The following is a 22201-nucleotide window of genomic DNA, read 5'->3' as shown; positions in this document are numbered from 1 at the left end:
TGTTGTGAGAATGATGAAGTCAACATATGTACTCAAGTGCTGGACACAGATGATGTATGTACAGATTGTGATGAGTTGTATAAGCCCCTAATAAAATGATTATTTAAAAAACAAAAAAGGGGTCCCAAGGCCACTTTTGTCTCCCTCTGATTTTATGGTCACCTGGATTGGTGACCTAAGAAAGCAGTCTCACTGGCATCGAGTCGATGCCGACTCACCCTGACCCTACAGGACAGGGTAGAACTGCCCCTGTGGGTTTCCCAGACTGCGACTCGTAATGGGGGTGGGAGACCCGGGCTTTCTCCTGAGGAACAGCTGGTGGGTTCGAATTGCTGACCTTGTAGTTAGCAGCCCAACAAATAACCGCTGTGCCAGCAGGACGGGGTCCTTGGATTGCTGAAAGGTGACATATATATAACATCTAGCTTGATCTTCAGCATATGGCAGGCTGAAGTTATGAAGGCTGTTTTATTAGTAATTACCAGTCGCTGGTACCATAGTGCCAGCCCGGTTAGCAGCCTTCCCAATGAAAGGCCAACCCTCGTGTAAAGATATAATAAAACCTGTAGTCTTTCTTTCCTGAGGGGGAGGGCAGAGAGCAGGTGGAGACCTAGACTCTGCATATTTGGTATATAGATTATTATTCCTTGGAAGTCATGGGGGTGATGGGGGCAGAGCTTTGTTAAATAGAGAAAACTATGTCCTGGCATGTGTGTACCGTGGGATTCCAATAGCCTATTCAAACAGGAGGTTTGTGAGGGGTAGAGGGCCCCATGAACCAGGAGGAGGATACCGACTGGGCTGTCGATGGTGAAGAGCTTGTTGACTATCTGAATACCCGCTAGATCCTGCAGGCTCCTAGATTTTTCCCCACAGGCTCTGGGCTCCTGCCCGCATCATCACTTTAAAACCCAGTTCTTCTTCGAGTCCAAGCATTTTGATGGAGGAAGCTACTGATGATGCACAGTTCTTAGGGATGCTTTGAATCTGTAAAGCAGGAATGGTGCCCTGGCGGAATATCAGCTCGGCTTCTTTTGCTCCTTGACTCTCTCCTCCCTTGTCCCAAAGCTGGCCCTCTTCCCGTTCCTTTGCCGTGGTGGCACTGGTTCATGGGGGTTTTACAGGCAAGATAATTAGGCGGGAAATGCAGTAGAATATAAGTTCTGACTAGTTTGTGGCCCCTGGAATTCAAACAGTATCCCGTTTCTTTGAGAGGGAAACAGAGGTATTGTTTTTTGAATGGGTCTGTGGGCTAGTGTGGATTATTCTTAGTAGCTGAGGTGACTTTTGCTGTGTTGAGGTAGTTACAGGTATAAGGATGATTAAATTCTGTAGCATGGTTGAATTTTCTCAAACTCACTGCCATTGAGTCCATGCTGACTCATAGTGACCCCCTGTGGGTTTTTGAGACTGTAACTGTTCATGGGATTAGAAAGCCCAGACTTTCTCCGAGAAGCTGTTGGTGGTTTTGAACTGCTGACTGTGCAGATCACAGCCCAATGCATAACCACTGTGCCACTGTAGATTGTGTTTATCGTTCACCTGTCTTTATACCTTAATTTGCTTTGGACTTTTGTCTATTGGACTTTTTGTCACTTGACTTAAGAGCATTTTTTAAATTGCAGTGAGAAAATACATAGCAAAGCATATGTCCAGTCAACCATTTCGACATGTACAGGCTCCTGGCATTGATCACCTTCTTCAAGTAGGGCAGCTTTTCTTGCTGTCCTTGCCCCCATCAGTCTACCACCGTTAACACAAACTCAGTGCCCCGTATGCAAAAACTCTCCCCCTTTTCCCTGTCACTGCCTTGCTTCTGCTTTCCGCTAATAAGCTTAGGGTTTTATACATTTCCTTAATCAAAGTGAGCTCAAAGTATTTGCGCTTTTGTGACTGGCTTTTCTTATGCAGCATGGTGTTTTCAAAGGTCATGCATGTTATGTCATACGCTAGGAGTTCATTTCTCTTTATGGCTGAGTAGTGGTCCATTTATATACACATTTTGTTTATCCATTCATATTTTATTTATCTGTTCATCAGTAGTATCCATTCAATAGAGTTCCACTTACAACATTGTGTATGTGTATATTTCACTTTTTGTTTGTCCAGTTGCCACATTTAATTTATCTACTCGTCAATATTACCAGTTCAAGTGTCATTCCATGATGTATATAGATCACATTTGATTTATCCATTTAAGGCTTGGGTTGTTTCCACCTTTTGTCTATTGTGAAAAGTTCCACAGTCAACATTTGTATACAGGTTTCTGTTTGAGTCCCTGCCTGCACATCTTCTGGGTGTGTACCTAGAATTGGGATGGTGGGGATCAATATAATAGTCTGATTTTTCTAAGGAATTGTCGAACTTTTTTCCAGAGTGGCTGTACCATTTTCCTATCTTACTGTCAATGGGTGTACGTTTCAGTATCTCTACAACATTGCCAACACCTGTTCTTATCTATTTGTTTTGATTATTGCCATTCTAATAAGAGGGAGGTGGGATGTCATTGTGGTTTTGATTTTCATCTCTAAAAGTTAATGAAAAGAGCCCTTGTGTTGTAGTGTGGGCTGTTAGCTGCAATGGCCACAGTTTGAAACCAGACACTCCAAGGAGATAGATGAGGATTTCTGCTCTCATAAGGATTTGTAGCCTTGGAAACCCAAAGGGGCAATTCTGTGTCCTATAGGATTGCTAGGAATCCAGATTGACCCGACGGCAGTGAGAAAAGTCCATGAAGGAGCCCAGTGCTTATAGTGTTGGCTGCTCACCTGCAGGCTGGCGCTCAAACCCACTAACAGCTCCGTGAGAGTATGGTGAGACAGTTGGCTTTGTTAAGATTACATTATTGGAAACTCTATAGGGCAGTTCTAATCTGCCTTATATAGTCAGTCTTATTGAAATCTAATCAATTGCAGTGGATTTGGTTTTGGAAAACATTAATGATGGTGAGCCTTTTCATGTGCTGTTGGCATTTGAGCGATCCTCTTTGTTGAAGTCCTTTGCTCATTTTTTTTATTAGGCTTTTGTCTTTGAGCTATTTGTGAGCACTTTGATAGTTTGACGTTCTGGATGTTAAATAAGAACACCGCCTGCTTGTTTGGGTGATACTTTCTGCGGCATGAAAGCTGGGGACTTCAGGTTTCTGTCATGTAGTGGGAGGAGTGGGAGCCTCGGGGCCCTGGGGCACTTGCCCTCAGCCCCGAGTGAGGGTGTGTGTCCTGGAAACTTTTCATCTGCCAGCACTCGAGGAAGCTGCAGGGGCAGTTTACATGGAGAGTGAACACACGTGGAAATCGGTGGATTTAAAATATGCCCTAGTTTTAGAAGGATTTTAGAGGGTATTTTAGGAGAGTCTGTGGCGAGGGGGCTCATAAGGCTTTCTGCTCTCATAAAGAGCTACGCTTTGGAAACCCAACATGGCAGTTCTACTGTGTGCTCTGGGGTTGCTGTGAGTTGGAATTGACTTGATGGCAGTGATTCACAGTTTAATTTTTTAAAATTAGGCTCCTAACTGATGAATTCTTTTTAAAAATTATTGTGGTGACTGTACAAGTACCCCCCAAAATCCAGAATTGCATTGGGTGGAGTGGAGCTTTCCTAGAATGCGTTTTCCCCACCAGGCGAGCCTCGAGCAACTGGGTCTGAGTGAGTGCACCCAGTGGTATCGCCTGGGAAGGGTCTCTGATCACAGTGAATTTTTTTCAGAGAAACAGTTTTGTTCAAACCTCTTTTTTTTTTTACATTGGCCGATTTAAGAGAACAGCTTGGGCTCTGAAATTTTGTTTCCTGCTCGGGAAAAATGCCGCAGAAACTGTTGTGATGTTGAACACAGCTTAAAAGGACAATGCCATGTGTGCAAATGTGCAAGTGATTTTCTCGTTTCCAAAAGGGGGAAATATCGAATGATGACAAACTTCTATCTGATGTCCGTCAACTTCCCAAAAGGACAAAAATGTTGACTGGTCATGCATTTGGAGTTCATTCCACCAGGTCAGACGGTTAATCAAGCATTCTATTTAGAGGTTCTGAAAAGATTGCCTAACAGGGTGCAACAGAAAAGACCTGATTTGTGGCAGACAGGGAACTGGTTTTGCGTCCACAACAATGTACCTGCTTACACCACCATCTCAGTGCACCAGCTTTTGGCAAAAAACAGCATGCTTCTCTTGCCCCACATACCTGATTCACCCGACCTCGCTCGGTGTGACTTCTTTTTGTTTCTGTAAATGAAGAAAGACATGAAAGGACAGTGATTTGATGATGTAGAAGAGGTGAAGGGAAAAATGAGGAAGGTGCTGTCAGCCATCCAAACAGATGGGTTTGAAAAATGTTTCAAGAATGGACCTGCAGATTTGACAAATGTATTAAGTGTAATGAACAGTACTTTGAAGGTGATAAGGTTGTTTTGTAAAAAAAAAATTATAATACATACCTTTGGTGGTGGGGAGGGCGGGTATTCTGTTTTTTGGGGGGGTAGTCCCTAGTATACTCATATAGATATACACATATACAAACACATAAGAATTTAAAAAATATTTACTGTGGTGATTATGCACATATACATATACATGCACATGGATGTAGTCTCATACACACACACCAAAATGCAAATCCATTGCCGTTGAGTATATTCTGACCCAGTGACCTTGAGAGACTGAGTAGATGTGCTCTTGTAGAGTTTCAAGGTTGTAGTCTTCGTGGAAGTAGACTGCCTCATCTTATTCCTTCAGAACGGCTAGTGGGTTTGAGCCACCCGTGTTTTGTTAGTTGGTAAGCCCTTCTGTAGGATACTGAGTTAGGGTGCACTCAGTGGCAATGGGTTTGAATTTCGGGGTGTGTGTGTGCGTGAAAATGTGTTCTCTTTGCCTGATTAACCAGCTCAAGACTTCCCTGTGCTAACAGAATAAAAAAATTGTATGTCTTCTAATGTCATTGAATTGTACACGTAGAACCTGTTGTGGCAAATGGTTTAGTATTCGTATATACATGAAGGGGCTTCAGGAAAAGCCCCCTCAGTATCCTGCTTGGCTCCCACCCTTCTCATATTCACTTCTGGAAAGTTTGTTACGGTTGGTTCACATACTGGCAGCTGTCTCTGAAACGTTTTGATGTTTGCCTTGGAGGATAAATCATTTTTGGATTAAAGGGGAACCCACCTTGTGAGAGAGCTCGACTGTGAAGTGTGATCTAATATTAGAGCACAAGGCACCTCGGAGTTGGTGCTGCTGCTGTGGCTGCTACAGGATGTCGATGGAGACAGGCGGGCACAGGGTTTAAGGCATTTGTAACGGTGCACTTCAAAAACTCAGCTGCCATCAGGTGGCTCCTGACTCACAGCTGAGACCCTGTGGGAGCTCAGTGTGTGCTTCGTGAGTGAATGCTGGATGCGCGAGTGAGTCGGCTCGGCGAGCCACTCAAGGGCGTGCTCTGTGTAGCTGGTGGCAGACGCTCCTTGTCTTTCAGATACTTATTCCTACTGCTGTGTCACCATAAAGGAGGCACTTTTGTTTATTTTTCACGCACATGCCTGAAATGTGGGATGAACTGCAGGCACGTGATTATAAGGAAGCACTTACTGGCATTCCACGCTCTGCCTTGTGACACATACAAACTACACATTCCATGTGCGTTTGAATTTTTGATTTGTATTTATCTGCTGTGTGTACTATTTTGAAATTTAGACAGGTTCAAACATGTCATCAGGTTTCATTTGACATGAGAAGGAAATATCCTCTATAAACTTTGAAGGCTTCATAGGTTGTTTTAAATAGATTTACATATTGGATTAAAAACACTTGCCCCCCCCACCCAACCCCCAATGCTGCTTTGTACTCTTATGGATGATGAGGATGTTGACCTATGAGGAAACAACGGGGGACCACATCTGACCTTGGCTTCCAAGGCTTATTGCCACAACGCAGAGGTCAGACTTGCCTTCATCCTCAGTCCCTTTTTACCCTTGTCTAACATCAATTGTTCCTTCACGGCGCTTTCTACCTTTCACCTGGGTTCTATAGTTCATTGCAGTGACTACACAGAACTTACAGAAAATACATATGATTGTGGGATTTTGTTAGGGAAGCAAGCAGGGTACAATTAAGGTGAGGAAATACTCAGGATACATTTGTTTAGTCAGGACAGTTGCTTCTCTGCCATGCCCATAGATATTCTTCTCTTTAGCCTTCAGCAACTTAAGGCTCCCAATAAGTGCCCAAAGGGCATGCCACTTCACTATAAAAGTGTCAGCCCAAAGGTGTCTAGCTCCAGTTCCATGGGTCAGCAAACCTAGCTCTCCCAATTAAGTGCCTAAAGTACCCCAATGCCACAAGTCAGCCTTCGGTCCCCAAATACTCAGTTTTACTTGTTCTCTGGGCTAGAGGTCCACTGTTCTCTCAAGCGCTGGCTCCTGGTTCTGCTTCTACTGTTCTGCCACTTCTCTAGTGTCAAAGCTGTCTCCTGGATTAGGGAGGTTCAATGGACAGGGATCTCGGGGTCCAAAAGATGTGCTTCACTCCTGACTCTCTTGTTTGTAGTGAGATACTGCACCTGCTTCTGAGATGACTGACTTTGTACCCATCCGATGGCAATCACAGTGAACCTTGTTAACAGTTGATCACAGATGAATCATATAATCCAATCAGTATCTTCCCCCACTTTTTTACCCAGACCTCTGCGGAAAATGAAGGTCGCTTGGTGAGAGTAACAAAGGCTATGGCTATAAGAGCCACATTAAATAATCCACTGCATTGCAGCCTATGGAGAGCGTCCCTAGCACTTTGTATCTTGAATAACCAGTACATTCCCTATGGACTTGAAAGGACCATCATCTGGGAATATGGGAGCCCCGGTGGTGCAGTAGTAGCCATCTTGGCGTAGTGGGTACACGTTGGGCTGCTAACTGGAAGGTCAGCAGTTCGACACCACCAGGCAGAGGTTCTGAGGGAGAATGACAGGGCTTTCCTTTTCTTTTTTAAAACCGTTTTATGTGGATACTTCATCCACATATCATATAATTCAGTAGTTCAACCATATCAGGAAGAGTAGTACAATCTTTACCACATAATCAATTTTAGAACATTTCTTTCCCCCATACTCATTGTTATTCATGTATTTAAAAAAATTTTTGGCAAAAATTATACACAAGAAAACATTCTCCAATCCAACGACTTCTACATGTATAATTCAGTGCCATTGATTATACTCTTCTTATTTCAACCATTATTGTCATCCCTCTCCAAACCGTTCCACTACCACTAAAATGAACTCAATGTGGCGAAAACTCCTTCACCCGTGATAACCATAGGTCAAATTTGGTTTCCTTCTTTCTTTCCTTCCTTCCTTCTTTCTTTCTTCCTTCCTTCCTTCCTTTCTTTTCTTTTTAGTAGCTTTCTCACATATTATACACTCCCATAGTTAAATCACTTTTAAAAAGAATTGTATGTACATCATCACAATGATCTGTAATGCTCCCTCACCCCCACTCCCCTCTCCCACACCTGAGAAATACGGGGCTTTCTACCCCTGTAAACACTTAGTCTCTGAAACTCAGGGGCAGACCTGATGTGTCCTGTGAGTTTGGTTTGGGTTTGGTGGCTCAGTGGGTGAAAAGCTTGGCTCTAAAACAAAAGATTGCTGGTTGAGCCCATCAGCCACTCCACAGGAAGATGCAGCATTCTGCTTCCATAAAGACTTGCAACCTTGGGAACCTACCTTGTGGGGCAATTCAACTCCTTCCAACCCACTGCCATCGAGTTGATTGTTACTCACAGCAACCCCAGAGAGCAGAGTTGAACTTCTCAGGAGGGTTTCTGAGACTAGAGCTATTTGGGAGAGCAGAGAGCTTCATCTTTCTCCCTCAGAGTGGCTGGTGGGCTCGAACCGCAGACCTTGCCATCAGCAGCGTAACGCCTAATATCTAACGCAGTGTTTCCGACATTAGATGAGACTGACTGCCTCTCGAGGGTGGGGGTGGGGTGGGGGGGGGTGTTGTAACAGCAGATAACTACACTTTATCCTGGATTGTCGGCTATATTATAAAATTGTTGAACTGGTAAGGGGATATAATCCCCCCCCTCCCCCGAATACGTTTGGGAACCTATGACCTGACTCATTGCATCACCAGGGCTCCCTCGAGGGCTGTTCTGAGTCAGACTTGACTCCCCTGCAGTGCCTTGGATTCTGTTTGGTAGCACCGGGTTAGAACTGGGCTACTAACCAAAGGGCTGGCAGTTGGAACCCACCAGCGACAAAGCTTTACAGCCTTGGAAACCCAATTGTAGTTCTCCCTCTTATACGCCCACTGTGAGTTGGAATCGACTTGATGGCGGTTTTATTCTTTTAATCTGGGAATGTAGCATGTGTGAGATTTGAAAGAGGAGCCCTGATGGCATGGTGGTTACACGTTGGGCTGTGATCTACAAGGTCCACAGTTCAAAACCACCCACCGCTCTGTGGGATTAAGACAGGGCTTTCTACTCCCATAAACATGTCCAGTCTTGGAAACCTACAGGGCCAGGTCTAACCTGCCCTATAGGATCGCTGTGAGTTGGGATTGACTTGATGGCAGTACGTACTATACTGTAAAATAAAAATAAAAAGTCTGTTACACGAGTCGCCTTTCATTGGTTTCCTCAAACCAGGTATGCGTTTTCTATGACCTTTCCCCTTGACGACTAGGCTTCCGGAGGCACTGGCTGCCTGAACAGGCTGCTGCTCTGTTGGGAAAGCTGTGGTATCTCCGGGACCTCCTCCTCAGCCAGATAGTCTGCGGTTAGAGCGTGAGGGGACCATGTGGTGGCAGCACATTCATTTTAACTCCATGTTGCCACCTTGGAATTGTTTGCTTCATGGTTAGTTTTGACCTCGCTTTTGAATGAGAGAATTGAGTAATGACAACCGCGGGTAAAACTGCCCTTTGGAACAAGGCACCAAAATGATTGATTGAAGTGCACACAATGCCAAAAGGTACTTTTAATTATCGATTTTCTTTGAGTTCTGAGCCGTATACTCTTGAGTGGCTGTTAGCAGGTGCGAAGTTAAATTTCAGTGATTTGAATTCCACTTTTGGGTGCTGATATTTTTATTCTATGAAGTGGGAACTTACGAGAAACTCAGGGATAGAATAATGGATGTGCAAGTACATATTACTTAAAGTGACAATTTCTCGAAAGACCTAGAAATGGTGACCTTGTGAGGATGGACGTGTTGTATGAGAGCCCCCCTCATCTATCCTAGCTGAAAACCAATCGGAAATGTTTGGGAAGGATACATTCAGGGAAAGCTGTGTGTGTGAGTTAGGGATATGGAAGCAACACGCAACTAATTGAAAGGATTTGCCTTTAAGGAGCCAGCTGGCGGTGGGATGGCACGAGCCAGGCTGCACTTGCTTTCAGTATATGTCCCCCTCCCCCTTGCTTTTCCTTTCTGTAAGTTATTTTTATCATGATTTTTGTACCCAGGTGATCCACATGTCTGCATAAATATTTCATGCGCTGTAACAGGAAGGTCCCCCATGACTCCAGGTGACTGGACGATGCCCTTGCACGTGAGCTTTGCCAGGCATGATTGAGCCCACCACTCGCCGCCCACTGTTGACTCTATAGATTGTTTTCAACATGTTTTCTTTGCAGGGATGAGCATCTTCATAAAAAACGTTTGTGTCCCTCTTATATTTCTGAGAGTGGAGTTACCACTCACAGTGGTTCAAAGGATGGACGTTTCCCTTACTCTTTATTGTGGGTGCTGCTGGAGCCTAGGTGTAGGCCAGTGCGGGCAGGAGGGAGAGGAGGAAGAGGAGGAAGAGGAGGAGGCAGTCGACTTGCAGTCAGGGAGCGTTCTTTTGAAGACTTCCTGGAAAAGGAGGTTCTAGGCTGCTATCAGTGTACACCAGGAAGTGAAGCGGCTCAGCGTTGGAAACTAACAATACAGGTCACAGGTTCAAAAACAAAAACTTTTTTTAAGTGAGTGACTTGATTTCTAGAACTGAGGAGTAGTGGGGTACATAACAAGTTCCCACATCTCTGCCGCTGTCCCATCACAGTTTCAGAGGCTGCGTGTGCCAGTCTGAACCTGGGAGACACTGGGGTTTCAGGGGCTCTACCTGAGCAATGGCAGTTAGGGTCAGTATACTTTTGCTGAGGGTATGGTACTGGGGCTAGGAGGATAGAGATGAAATCCTTGTAAGCCCTTTTCTTATACTTGTATTTGTATTTCCATTGAAGTGTGTCTGCTACTTTAATGAGCATGGAACTCCCAATCTGAAAAAAAATTCCAGCTTTTTTTGCATGGAGGAACCAGAACATAGCCAAGTGGTAAAAAGCAAATAAGCAGTGGAAGCAAGGGATGCGAATCAGCAGACGCTTCGCCCCAAACAAACTCCCTGCCTTCGAGTCTGTGTTGACTCATAGCAACCCTATCGGACAGGGTAGAACTGTCCCATGTGGGTTTCCATGACTGTAACTCTTTTAAAAAGCTCTTTAAGAGTTTTATTGGCACATAATCCATGTATCATACCATTGAGTAGTTTAATCATATTAAGAAGAGTTGTTCAATAATTATCACAATCAAATTTCAGAACATGTTCTTCTTTGTTAGCTCCCCATCGCTCCCCAAGCTCTCCTGCCAAGTTCCTAAGTAATTATTAATCCAAAAGAGACTGTAACTCTGGACAGGAAAAGAAAGCCTCCTCTTTCTCCAGTGGAGTGACTGGTGGTTTTGAACCGCTGATCTTGCCCTGAGCAGCCCCGTGCCTAGCTCCCTTTGCCACCCGGGCTCCAGGAGAAACTTGGCGTCCGAGTAACCCACAGTCTGACTCCAGGTTTGGTTCTCACTCCCTTACTTAAAATTTAACGAGAATCTTGCCCAGGGTTCTTTTGACTTTGGAGAAGAGAAAACGAGCAAACGAATAAACAGACCGGTTGACCACGACATGGAAACTGGCGACTGTTTTTTTTTTTATCCTTCTGTGAACCTTTTCCAGAACTTTGAAACGCGTGGCGTGCATCAGTGAGAAGCGCCTCTGAGCATCAATGGCTGAACGGTGACTGTGTTGCTGTTGTGGCCGCTTGGTTTGCCCACTGACGGGGGCCTTTGCCAGGCTGACGTTTGTGTCTGAGCTGAGTATTTGCCTAATGAGGAGCCCTGCTGGTGAGTGGCTCTAGTGGGAAAGTGAACACGGCGTTCCCAAGAGGTGAGTTAAGGAAGGCAGAGGGGAATGTTGAGTTTGTGTGGAGGCACACTTCATAGGAGCCCTGCTGGCACAGTGGTTAAGTGTTTGGCCGCCAACCCAAAGGTTTGTTGGTTTGAACCCCGCCAGCGGCTCAGCGGAAGAAAGACCTGACAGTCTGTGTCGGTGAAGAAGACAGCCTAGGACCCTGTGGAGCAGTTCTCTGTCACACGGGCTGCTGTCGTCCGAAGGCAGGAGTTAGTTCATGTACTATGTATTTATTTTTGTTTGAAAGACATTGTGACCATGGAGACAGCCTGAGATCTGATAACGTTTCAGAGAGAAGAAAGATTCCCCTTTCTTTCCCGTTGTCTAATGCTAGAACCTTGGCAGTCATAAAAATGCTCATTTGAAACCTGAGTGGCTGGGCGGCGTGGGACTTGGTCCAGCTCCACGGTTCTCAGTCTAGTGGCTCTCTGCTGGTGCGGCCCTTCACTTCACCTTGGTCCCATAGGAAAGTTCAGCTGTGTTTTCTGGGGCAATGAAAAGTACATGTGTTCTTTTTCAGGTCCGGAAGCCATCCTTCACTTCAAGGATCAATCGACATGTATCGTAACTGGCACACCGTCTCGGGGAGTGTTAAAGTGTTAGCATTTGTGTCCGATGTGGCTCCCTTTCGTTCTTTAACTGCCCTATATGTGTCGATCTCGGCCACCAGAGAAGGCACGGAGTTCAGGAGTTCTGTGGCCCTGTTTTCTTTTGTCTCTTAATTATTAAAGATGTAAGAGATTAAACGTTGACCCATGCAACTTTTAGAGAGGAGAGTTCAGGATGGACTTTCTCTTGGAGCATACCCTCATGAGAGGCCTTTAAGAAACATTCCTAAACCTCCAGTGCACACAACGAATTCACCCCGAGCGATTTCTCCTGATACCTGTTGAAGTGTCTCCTTCCCTCCCTCCCCACCTCGTCCATCCTCCTCTTCTCCCCGCCTCCACCCTGGCCCCAGCCCTTGACTCATAGTGACCTGCAGGACAAGGCAGAACTTCACCTGTAGGTTTTTCAAGACTAACTCCTTACAGGAGTAGGAAGCCAATGGGTGGTATTGAACTGCTGACCTTGTGGTTAGCAGTTCGACTTGTTAACCACCGTGCCATTAGAGCTCCTACTGCTGCCAAGTAGATTTCAACTCAACTCTTATGACAAACAAACCAAAAAAACTCACCAGCAACCAATTCAAAAATGCGCAGTTAGGGGGCAGGAGATGGAGCCCTGTTTGCAGCAGGCGCTTGGCGCTGAAGCACAGGTTGGTGGTCAGAAGCCACCAGTGGGTCTCCCAGAGCAAGACCTGGCCATTTGCCCCCATAAAGAGAGCTGGGGACACCGTGTGGCCCTCTTCCGCTCTGCCAGCCCGCAGCATGGTATCTTTCTGAGCTGACATCTTCTCATGATGCCTAACTACAGTCTGGGTGGGGTCACCAAGAAAGGAGTACATGAGAGTTTCACTCGAGTCTGTTGTCGGTATCTGGGCTTAGACTCTAAACAAAGCAGGCTTTGAGGGCTTGTGTGAGTTTGTGTCTGAGTATTTTATTTACACCCATGGTATTTGATAGAGCCGTGATTCACAGTGGCCCTTTGAGGACCACCTCCTTTGTGGACCCTTCCCGGCCAGGCACCTCCCTGAATTGTTGAATTGGGTGTTTGCCGCCAAGACAGGCACTGCAAGTTGTGCGGCCTTATAATTGCTGTTTTCCTGAGTGTGACTGAGGAGGTTAGCACACTGGGTGTAAAATCCTTTCCTCTCTTTGAAAAACCTCAAAACCAACAAACGACTTCCTCTCCTAATCTCCTCTTGGGCAGTGACAGGCTGTGAGGGGGCGTGCAATGTGTGCTGGCCTGGCAGGCCAGGACCCTCCTACTCACAGCTGATTTGCATCATTCCCGCAAAACTGGTTGGTGTGCTTCCCACCTCCCCAGTGGAGAAATGCAAAGCAGAGGGAAGCCGCTAGGCTGGTTTCTGCCCTGAGCAAACCGGTGTTAGAACAGGAATCCCTGCCTTTTCCGCCTTTGTTAGCTACTTCCTGATTACTTGGCTCCTGACAGGCACTGTTTTTAAAAAGGAAGATTCACGTAATGAGCTCTCTCTTGTAAAGGTCCATAGGCTTGGGTGCTACAATATGGTTTGTGGGCACTTTTTTTGTGGGTTGGCATGAATGGTGGGAACTCTCCCACCCACTGATTTCCCCTCACCCCCTCACCCCACTTTTCTCATGGTGGTAGAATCTTGCCCTGTCCTGGAAAACATGTGTAGAAGGAAATGGAGGCGTATGTGTATGTATGTGATGTAAGCAGCTGTGTTTGATCAACAAGCGGTGGTGGCTCTTTAAGTTTGACTTGTGCTCATGGTTTTAAAAACTGTATTGTAGTTTTGGCAGAAATGTCTGACTGCTCATGGTCTTCAATCCATTGTCAATATGGAAGTGATTTTTAAGGGAGCCCAAAATATGTGTCTTTTTAAAGTTAGCCCAGTTGTTCTCTGTATGTTCGTAGTTAGAAATCTGTTTACTTATTTTGTGGCAAATTCTGTACTTGGATAAAGAGTGAGGAGTTATGCTGCATTACTTTAAGATAGAGAACTACGAAACAATCCCAGTTTTCATAAAGAATGCTCTATTACGGATTTGGGGCTTGCACTTAATTCCAAGAAGAATTAGTTGTGAAGACATGGCCTTTCTAAATACTTGCCCTCATGAAGAGATCACTGAAGATATGGGTGCTATAGTAAAGTGCTATTCACAGCGACTCTATAGCGCAGGGTAGAACTGCCCGTTGGTTTCCGAGTTTCCAAGACAGTAGGGTTGCCATGTGTTGGTCTTCAAAGCAGCAGCCATCTAAGGAAGGTTTCAATATCAACTAATTCCCATGGGAATTGCACCAGTCTGTGTGACCCAAGGATTGTAAATAATAAAATCCACATCCGAAGGAAGGAATGGTATCAAAAGCGTAAATTCTGGACAGGAGGCTATGGGTGACAGTGGAAGCCCAGAATCCATTTGCAGAGTTCCCACATGAATCAAGCTGATGGTGAATCCCATCTGATAATAGTCCAGGGATATGTATGAGGGGGTCCACCCCCCAAAAAAAACCCCAGAGTTTTTTTCAAAGCTATGCATTTAAATTTTTTTACAAAACAACCTTATCACCTTCCAAGTACTCTCCATTAAACTTAATACATTTGTCAAATCTGTGATCCCATTCTTGTAAACATTTTTCAAACTCTTCTGATAAGACAGGTGACTCGTTTTTTTTTTCTTCACCTCATCAGATTGCTGTCCTTTCATGTCCCTCTTCATTCACAGAAACAAAAACAAGTAGCATGGAGTGAGGTCAGGTGAGTAGGGTGAATGGGGCAAGAGAGGCGTGCTATGTTTTTGTTGCCCCAAACTGGCACACTGAGATAGCTGTGTGAGCAGGTGCATTGTTGTGGTGGCAAAATCAGCCCTCCGTGTGCCACAAATCAGGCCTTTTTTGGGTCGCATATTGTTATGCAATCTTTTCAGAACCTCTAAATAGAAAGCTCGATTAACAATCTGACCTGGTAGAACGAACTCCAAATGCTCTGAGTCTATACATTTTTGTCTGTTTGGGAAGTTGATGGATGTCGAGGTGAGATTTGTCATCAATTGACATTTCACCTTTTTTGAAACTAGAAAATCACTCATACACTTGTGTTTTTCCCATAGCACTGTCCTTGTCAGCTGTGTTCAACAGCACAACGGCTTCAGTGGCATTTTTCCAGAGCAGGAAGGGAAATTTTACAGCTGCATGCTGTTCTCTTAAATCGGCCATCACATACAAATGAGGTTCGAGTAAAACTGCTTTGACGAAAAAATTCACTGTGACCAGAGAGAACCTTCCCAGGAAACACCACTGAGTGCAGAAACCCAGAATGAGTTGCTGGACGCTCGCCTAGCAGGAAAAAATGTTCAGTACGAGAGCTCTGCCTAGTGGAGCTTCCCCCACTTTTTTGGGAGGGGGGAGGGGGAGTACTCCCTCGTTTAACCTTGCTATCAGAGACCATTTTAAAGTTGGTTATAGCAGATGTAGTTAGGTTAAAATGTGTGCTGCCTTATTATTTGATCCCACATTGACCCATTTTAAAGTTGTTTCAGATTTTAATATTTTCTGCTTTCTTTCGATTGAGATTTTGTTGTTTTGTCATTGGTTTTTGCTTCCTTGTGTTTGAATGATTTTCTGTACATGAAATCCAGGATTGGTAAATCTACAGAGATAGTAACTCTCTTAGTACTGTATATACTCCAGTATAAGCCGACCCGAATATCAGTCGAGGCACCTAATTTTACCACAAAAACTGCATTAGAAATGTGCTGACAACTCGGCTGATGCTCGAGTCTAAGCGGGAAGTACCCAGGGGAACAGCAGGGAGGCTGGGGAGGAATTGGAAGCTACTAAGAAGTACCAGCAGGAAACGTTCTGGAATTGATTGCGATGATGATGGCACAAATCTTAACATGCTTGAATGATTAAATCGTTCGATATGTGAGCTACATGCCAATAAAACTATCTAAATAAAAGCATGTTCTACTGTTCCTTTCTGGTTACCATCATTCAGTGATAGTTCTGCTGTGGGAACCCTCACCTCAGCATTTAGTACTTTCCTACTGTATACCAGACTTCCTACTGCATGCTTACAAACAGATAAGCAAGAAAAGTCATCGCCAGCCAGGCAGTTTCATCTCCTCGGAGTGGACTGTGCCCAGAGGGTTTTCAGTGGCGATGACCATTTGACAGCCAGGGCTTTCTTTCGAGGGGCCGCTGGGTAGATTCCAACCACCAGTCTTGCCCCGAGTGTGTTTCCCTTTGCTTCCCTCAGGGCTCAGTGCTGGCTCCATGAACCGGCTGACACGAGTCACTTCTGACTCACTGCCAGACCCCACGGACAGAGTAGACTAGAACTGGGTTCTGCTGCAGGCTTTCCGAGACGCTCGGTCTGTGCTGGAGCAGAAAGAAAGCCTCCTCATTCTCCTGGGGAGCGCTAGGGCTTCGAATGGCTAACCTTACAGCTAGCAGCCAGACGCCTACAGCACAGCAACTCCCATGGCTTCTGTGCATTCAGGAAACAGTTGTTGGGGGATGGGCTGGTTCTTGCCTCGGGTTGTGCTGAGGATCACTGTGCTTTAACTTGCGAGGGGCAGTTAGCAATCAGGGTTGTCCCTCGCTGTGTTGTCCGAGCAGCTGAACATGCTGTGTGACCAGCAACCCTGCCTAGGCTATTGTTAGCAAGTACAATCATGGCAGGGTTCATCTGTCACATAAATAAGAATCACAACTGGGTAATTAAATGTAAATGGTAAGTAAGTGGCTCGCATTCATTCATTCAGCAAACCTTTATTAGAGGCCTCTGGTACCAAGAAGTGCATGAGGTGCCCTTGCTGCCCCGCGCAGCCTCCTGGTCCATGTGGAGGGATGGTCACAGCAGTAGTGCCTAGTCTACAAGAAAGGCCTATTCAGAGGGAGGCGGAGCAGGGCTGCACTGGTTATAGACGTGGGCAAGTTCAATCTGGTTCAAGCCTGTGGGTCAGATGTTAGCTAGAGACTTCTCCTGACTTGTGTCGCTATAGGGCCTGACTAACAAGAAGCAGAAATATGAAGCAGTAAAGCCACAGGCTGGTGGATGCAGATCAAATGAATCCAAGGTTGGCTAATTGAATCTACGATCAGCAGTCTGCTGATGGCTCCTGGGACTGGCAGGCAAGATAACAGGAGGCTGACAGGCCAGATGTAGGACCCAGATCCAACAGAAGTGAGCTAGCTTCTTGGGAGTAAGCCACACTCCGAATAAAACTTTCCTCAGTTGTATCAAAGCTGTGACCAGAATAAAGAGGTGGTCCTCTACCCTACTACCATTTGTCTGTCAGTTTGTCATCCTGTGGTGGCTTGTGTGTAGCTGTGATGCTGGAAGCGATGTCACTGGTAGTTCATATGCCAGCAGGGTCACCCAAAGTGAACAGGTTTTATAGAGCTTCAATACTAAGAACAGACCACGAAGAAAGAAGTAGCTGCTGAAAACCTTATGCACACCTTGGAAACATTGTCAGCTACTGAATCAGTGGTGCTGAAAAAAGTTCAAGCAATACTGAAAGCATGAGCCCCAAACCAGACTCCAGGAATTGATGGAATACCAGTTGAAATGTTTCAACAAACTGATAAAGCACTAGAAGCATGTACCAGGAAATTTGAAGACAACTACTTGGCCAACTGACTGGAAGAGATCCATATTTGTACCCATTCTTAAGAAAAGGTGAGCCAACAGAATGCTCAAATTATAGAACAATATCAATGATAGCATATGCAAGTAAAATTTTGCTGAAGATCAGCAATGGTTGCAGCAGTACATTGGCAGAGAGCTCTGGATTCAGAAGAGGATGTGGAACAAGGGATATCATTACTGATGTCAGATGGTTCTTGGCTGAAAGAGAATACCAGAAAGATGTTTACTTGTGTTTTATTATACTTGTTTATCATAAGTATATATAGGAAGAATGAGAATTCCAGAACACTTAATTGTGCTCATGTACAACCCAGACATGGATCAGGAGGCAGTTGTGTGACCAGAGCAAGGGAATATTGCATGGTTTAAAATTAAGAATGGTGTACATCAGGGTTATGTTCTGTCACCATATATATTCAATATGTATGCTGAGCAAATCATCAGAGAAGCTGGATTATATGAAGGAAAATGTAGCATCATGATTATAGGAAGACTTATTAACAACCTGCAATATGCAGATGACAGAACCTTGCTGGCTGAAAGTGAGGAGGGCTTGAAGCACTTGTTGATGAAGATCAATGATTTCAGCCTTCCGTATGGATTATAATTCCATGTCAAGAAAACAAAAATCCTCCTAACTGGATCAATAAATATCATGATAAATGTAGAAAAGATTTAAGTTGTGAAGGATTTCATCTTGCTTGGATCCACAACCAGTGCCCATGGAAGCAACAGTTTGTGATCAAAGAATGCTTTGTATTGGGGAAATCTACACAAGAACTTTTTAAATTTTGAAAAGCAAGGCTGTTCCACTGAGGACTGAGAAGGGCCTAACCGGAGCCAATTTTCAATCGCCTCCTGTGCATGTAAAAGGTGAACATCGAATAAGGAAGACCCAGGAAGAATCAATGTGTTTGCTTTATGGTGCTGCTGCAGAACATTGAAAGGACCATGGACAGCCAAAAGAACCAACAAGGTGAAGCTGGAAGTCCCCAAACGTACCTGTTGGGCTGCTCAGAGCAATGTCAGCAGTTTAGAACCACTAGTTGCTTCTCAGGAGAAAGACGGGGCTTTCTACTCCTATAAAAATGTAGTCTCAGTGGTATCGATTGTACATTCTTCATGATACGATTGAACAATTGAATTGTATGATGTGTGGATTATGTGCCAATACAACTGTTCAAAATAAAGTTAGTCTCAGAAACTCACAGGGGCAGCTGTACTCTGTCCTAAATGGTCACTGTGAGTTGGCATCAACTTGATGGCAGTGAGTGATGGAATGCCCAAAGAGCAAATAAAGTGCTTGGAAGAAGTACAGCCAGAAGGTTCATTAGAAGTGAGGATGGTGAGACTCAGTCTCATGTACTTTAGACATGCTTTTAGAAGAGACCAGGCGATGGGAAAAGGCATCATGCTGAAACATGGACAGGGTGGACTGACACAGTGGCTGTAACAGTGGGCTCCAATATCGCAATTGTGGGGATGGCACAGGACCGGGTGGTGTTTCATTGTGTTGTGCACGAGTCACTATCAGTCCGAACCAACTCTAAGGCACCTAACATTAAGGCACCCTGGTGCTCTGTGGGTGAGGTATTGGGCGGCTAATTACAAAGTAGGTGCTGGTTGAAATCTACCAGCTGCCCCGTGGGAGGAAGATGAAGCTACCTGCTCCATAAAGAGTTACAGCCAGGAAAGGCTCTTTATAGGGTTACCATGAATTGGCGTTGACTTGATGGGCATGGATTTGACTTTAGCATTATGTCTCCCCACCTAGCATAGTGCCTATTAGAAGAATGATAGCATTTTAGGTCAACATTTATAGCACACTGTGATAGACTATGATAACAGGTATGACTTTCCAGCAAAGTTTCGTCTTTGTAACATTTTTCCACAGTTTCATTTGTATTTCACTTTTAATAGTTAAAAGTGAAACGGCCAAGTATTAAGAAATGAAAAGCTGTTATTTCTTCCCATGAGTCATGGTTGGCAAAAATATCATTTAAAACTTAGATTGGAGAACCATTTTTAACACCCCTAAATTACAGGGTTTCTTTTGTGAACTGGAATGTTAGACTTTTAAGACTCCTGTCGTATATATTGGAGCATTTACTAATATAATTATTATGTGTATAAAACTTCTGACTTCAAAAGTAAAGTATTTCACTTACTTGATCTATTGCTCAAACAGATTTTCCCCCCTTAATAATGCATTTGACATTAATTTGAAAAAGATCTTTCCTGAAAGCTTTTGTGCTCCATGTTGGATATTGTAAACACAACAGCAGAGATTCTTATTCAGAAATTCCCAAGAGCAGTTAAGTAGACATAAATCAAGTGAATTAAAAAAATCAAATGTTTTTTTAAATTGTTTTCTAATCATTCAAAGGGTTTCTAATCATTCAACTAATCCCATACACCAAGTACAGCTAGCTTGTAAGACATCCACTAGACACTTGAGAATTTTTCATTGTATTTTGTGATGCTCCTCTAGTAGAGTTAGGAGAACCTTGGTTTCCTGATCATTGCTGGATAACACTTAGGCCTCATTCTTTACTCCTTTTCTCTCCCTGCAAAGGACATATGTGCGCACGGGTTTAGTGTAATGAGCTTTTCCATGGAAGGTGTAAAAAATGGCAGGAGGGCAAATTCAGACCTCTCAGTTTTTAAGGGATGTGGACTGTGAAATGCCTGTTCTTTACTTTTTTTCTAAAAGTCAGTTTTGTTCTGAGTTACAAGTGACTTAGTAATATTTTCTAGTTCAGGGTGAAGAATGGACTATTTCGGTAACTTTAGGTCCAAGTTAAAGTGGATTGGCTCAAGTGATAAAAAGTTGAGTATATATTTGAGAGTCTGTTGAATGAAAATGACTGCTGCCTACCTACCACATAGCTTTGTTGAAGATGGTTGACATGCATTAGATCGCACATGTTGAAAATATACCATCGGATGCGATTTGACATGTTTGTAACCACATTCAAGATAATGAACATATCCTTGGTCCCCAAAGTCTCCTTTTGCCTTTTGTAAACCATTCTTTCAACTTCTCCTGGCCCCCTTTCCATCCCAACATAACCACTGGTCTGCTTTCAATTACTATAAATTACTTTTTACAAAATGAAATCATACAGTATAACATTTTTGGGGGCATAATTATTCTGAGTTTAATTTATGTTTTTATATGGATCAGTACTTCATTCTACTTTATTGATGAGTAATATTTGATTTCATGGATATATTAAAATTTATATGTCCGTTCACTTGTTAATGGACATTGGGTTATTTCCAGTTTGGGGTTATTGCAAACAAAGTTGTCATGAACATTTGTACATATGAAAAATGTTTGTATAGACTTATGTTTTAGTTTATCTTGGGAAATGATCAAGGAATAGAATGACTGGGTCATATGGGTGGATTCTGTTAAACTATTTGGAAACTGCCAGACTGTTTTTCAAAATGGCTGTGCCAGTTTATGTTCTCATAACCAATGTTTGAGACTTCGTTTGCTTCACATTTTCTCCAACACTAAATATGATCAGTCTTTAATTTTACCAATTCTAGTACTTCCCCCCAAACCGAAACCCAACCCTTTGTCATTGAGTCAGTTCCAACTCGTAGCAACCTGATAGCAGAGAGTAGAACTCTTGGGTTTTTGAGAATTGTAAATCTTTGCAAGAGAAGATAGCCTCATCTTTCTCCCTTGGAGTGTTTGGTAGGTTTGAACCGCTGACCTTGCATTTTAAATTAGATTTCCCAGATTACTAATGGTTTTCAGCTTCTGTTATTGTACTCATTGCCATCTGTACTTTTGGTGAATGTTTAAAAAAATTTTTTTTGGCTGTTTTTTCCTTGTTGACCTGTTTTAGTTGAGACTTGGTGCCTCTGTCCAGCTAGTGTTGGACTCCTAACCGCACGGTGAGTAGCTCAAACCCGCCAGCTGCTCCCCCACAGGAAGAAGGGGAGGCTGTCTGTTCCCGAAAGGATTACCACCTCAGACACTGTGAGTTGGAATGCACTTGATGGCAGTGGCTTTTTTATGTTATAAAGACAGGTCCTTATCAGATATGTGATTTAACACCCTAAATCATTGAGTTAAAATGGTTTTCTTTGAATAATTTTTCTTTTTCTGCCTTGTGAAAAATGTAATTGTCCAAAATCTCAAAAAGTTCACCAGACTTCATAAACTCTTTGGGGATAAGAATAGTATTTTAGTCAGTTGTATTTCTAGAGTCTGTGTTGGGTCACTAAGAGTCACAGCAATGGACTCTATTGTGCTCTGCTTGGCACATAATACTGTAGGTCTTTAATATTTGTTGACTGGGCAAAGTATTTGTTAACAGGTTTGTAGTCATATTAGTTGGGAGATAAGTTTGCCTGCTTAATAAAGGCCAAAGAGCTGTGGCTTATAAAAGAGGATGGAAATTAAATTCTTTCCCCTAATAGTCTAAGTGTAAATGGTTGAGGGTTGATTTATGACTACTCTTTTTTTTTTAAATATATATCATTTTATTGGGGGCTTTAACAGCTCTTATAACAATGCATACATCAATTGGGTTTGTATTTCGTACATTCTATGAAATACCAGACAACCATTTATTTATTTATTTATTTATTTATTTATTTATTTATTTACTTTTAAGCGGTTTATTAGGGGCTCATATGACTCTCATCACAAACCATACACACATCAATTGTGTAAAGCACATTTGTACATTCATTGCCTTCATCATTCTCAAAACATTTGCTCT

Source organism: Echinops telfairi, unplaced genomic scaffold (assembly GCF_000313985.2).
Source record: "Echinops telfairi isolate 266 unplaced genomic scaffold, ASM31398v2 ScPeMD7_7467;HRSCAF=8505_0, whole genome shotgun sequence".
Lineage (NCBI taxonomy): Eukaryota > Metazoa > Chordata > Mammalia > Afrosoricida > Tenrecidae > Echinops > Echinops telfairi.
The sequence above is the reverse complement of the archived record's forward strand: the minus strand, read 5'-3'. Positions refer to the sequence as shown.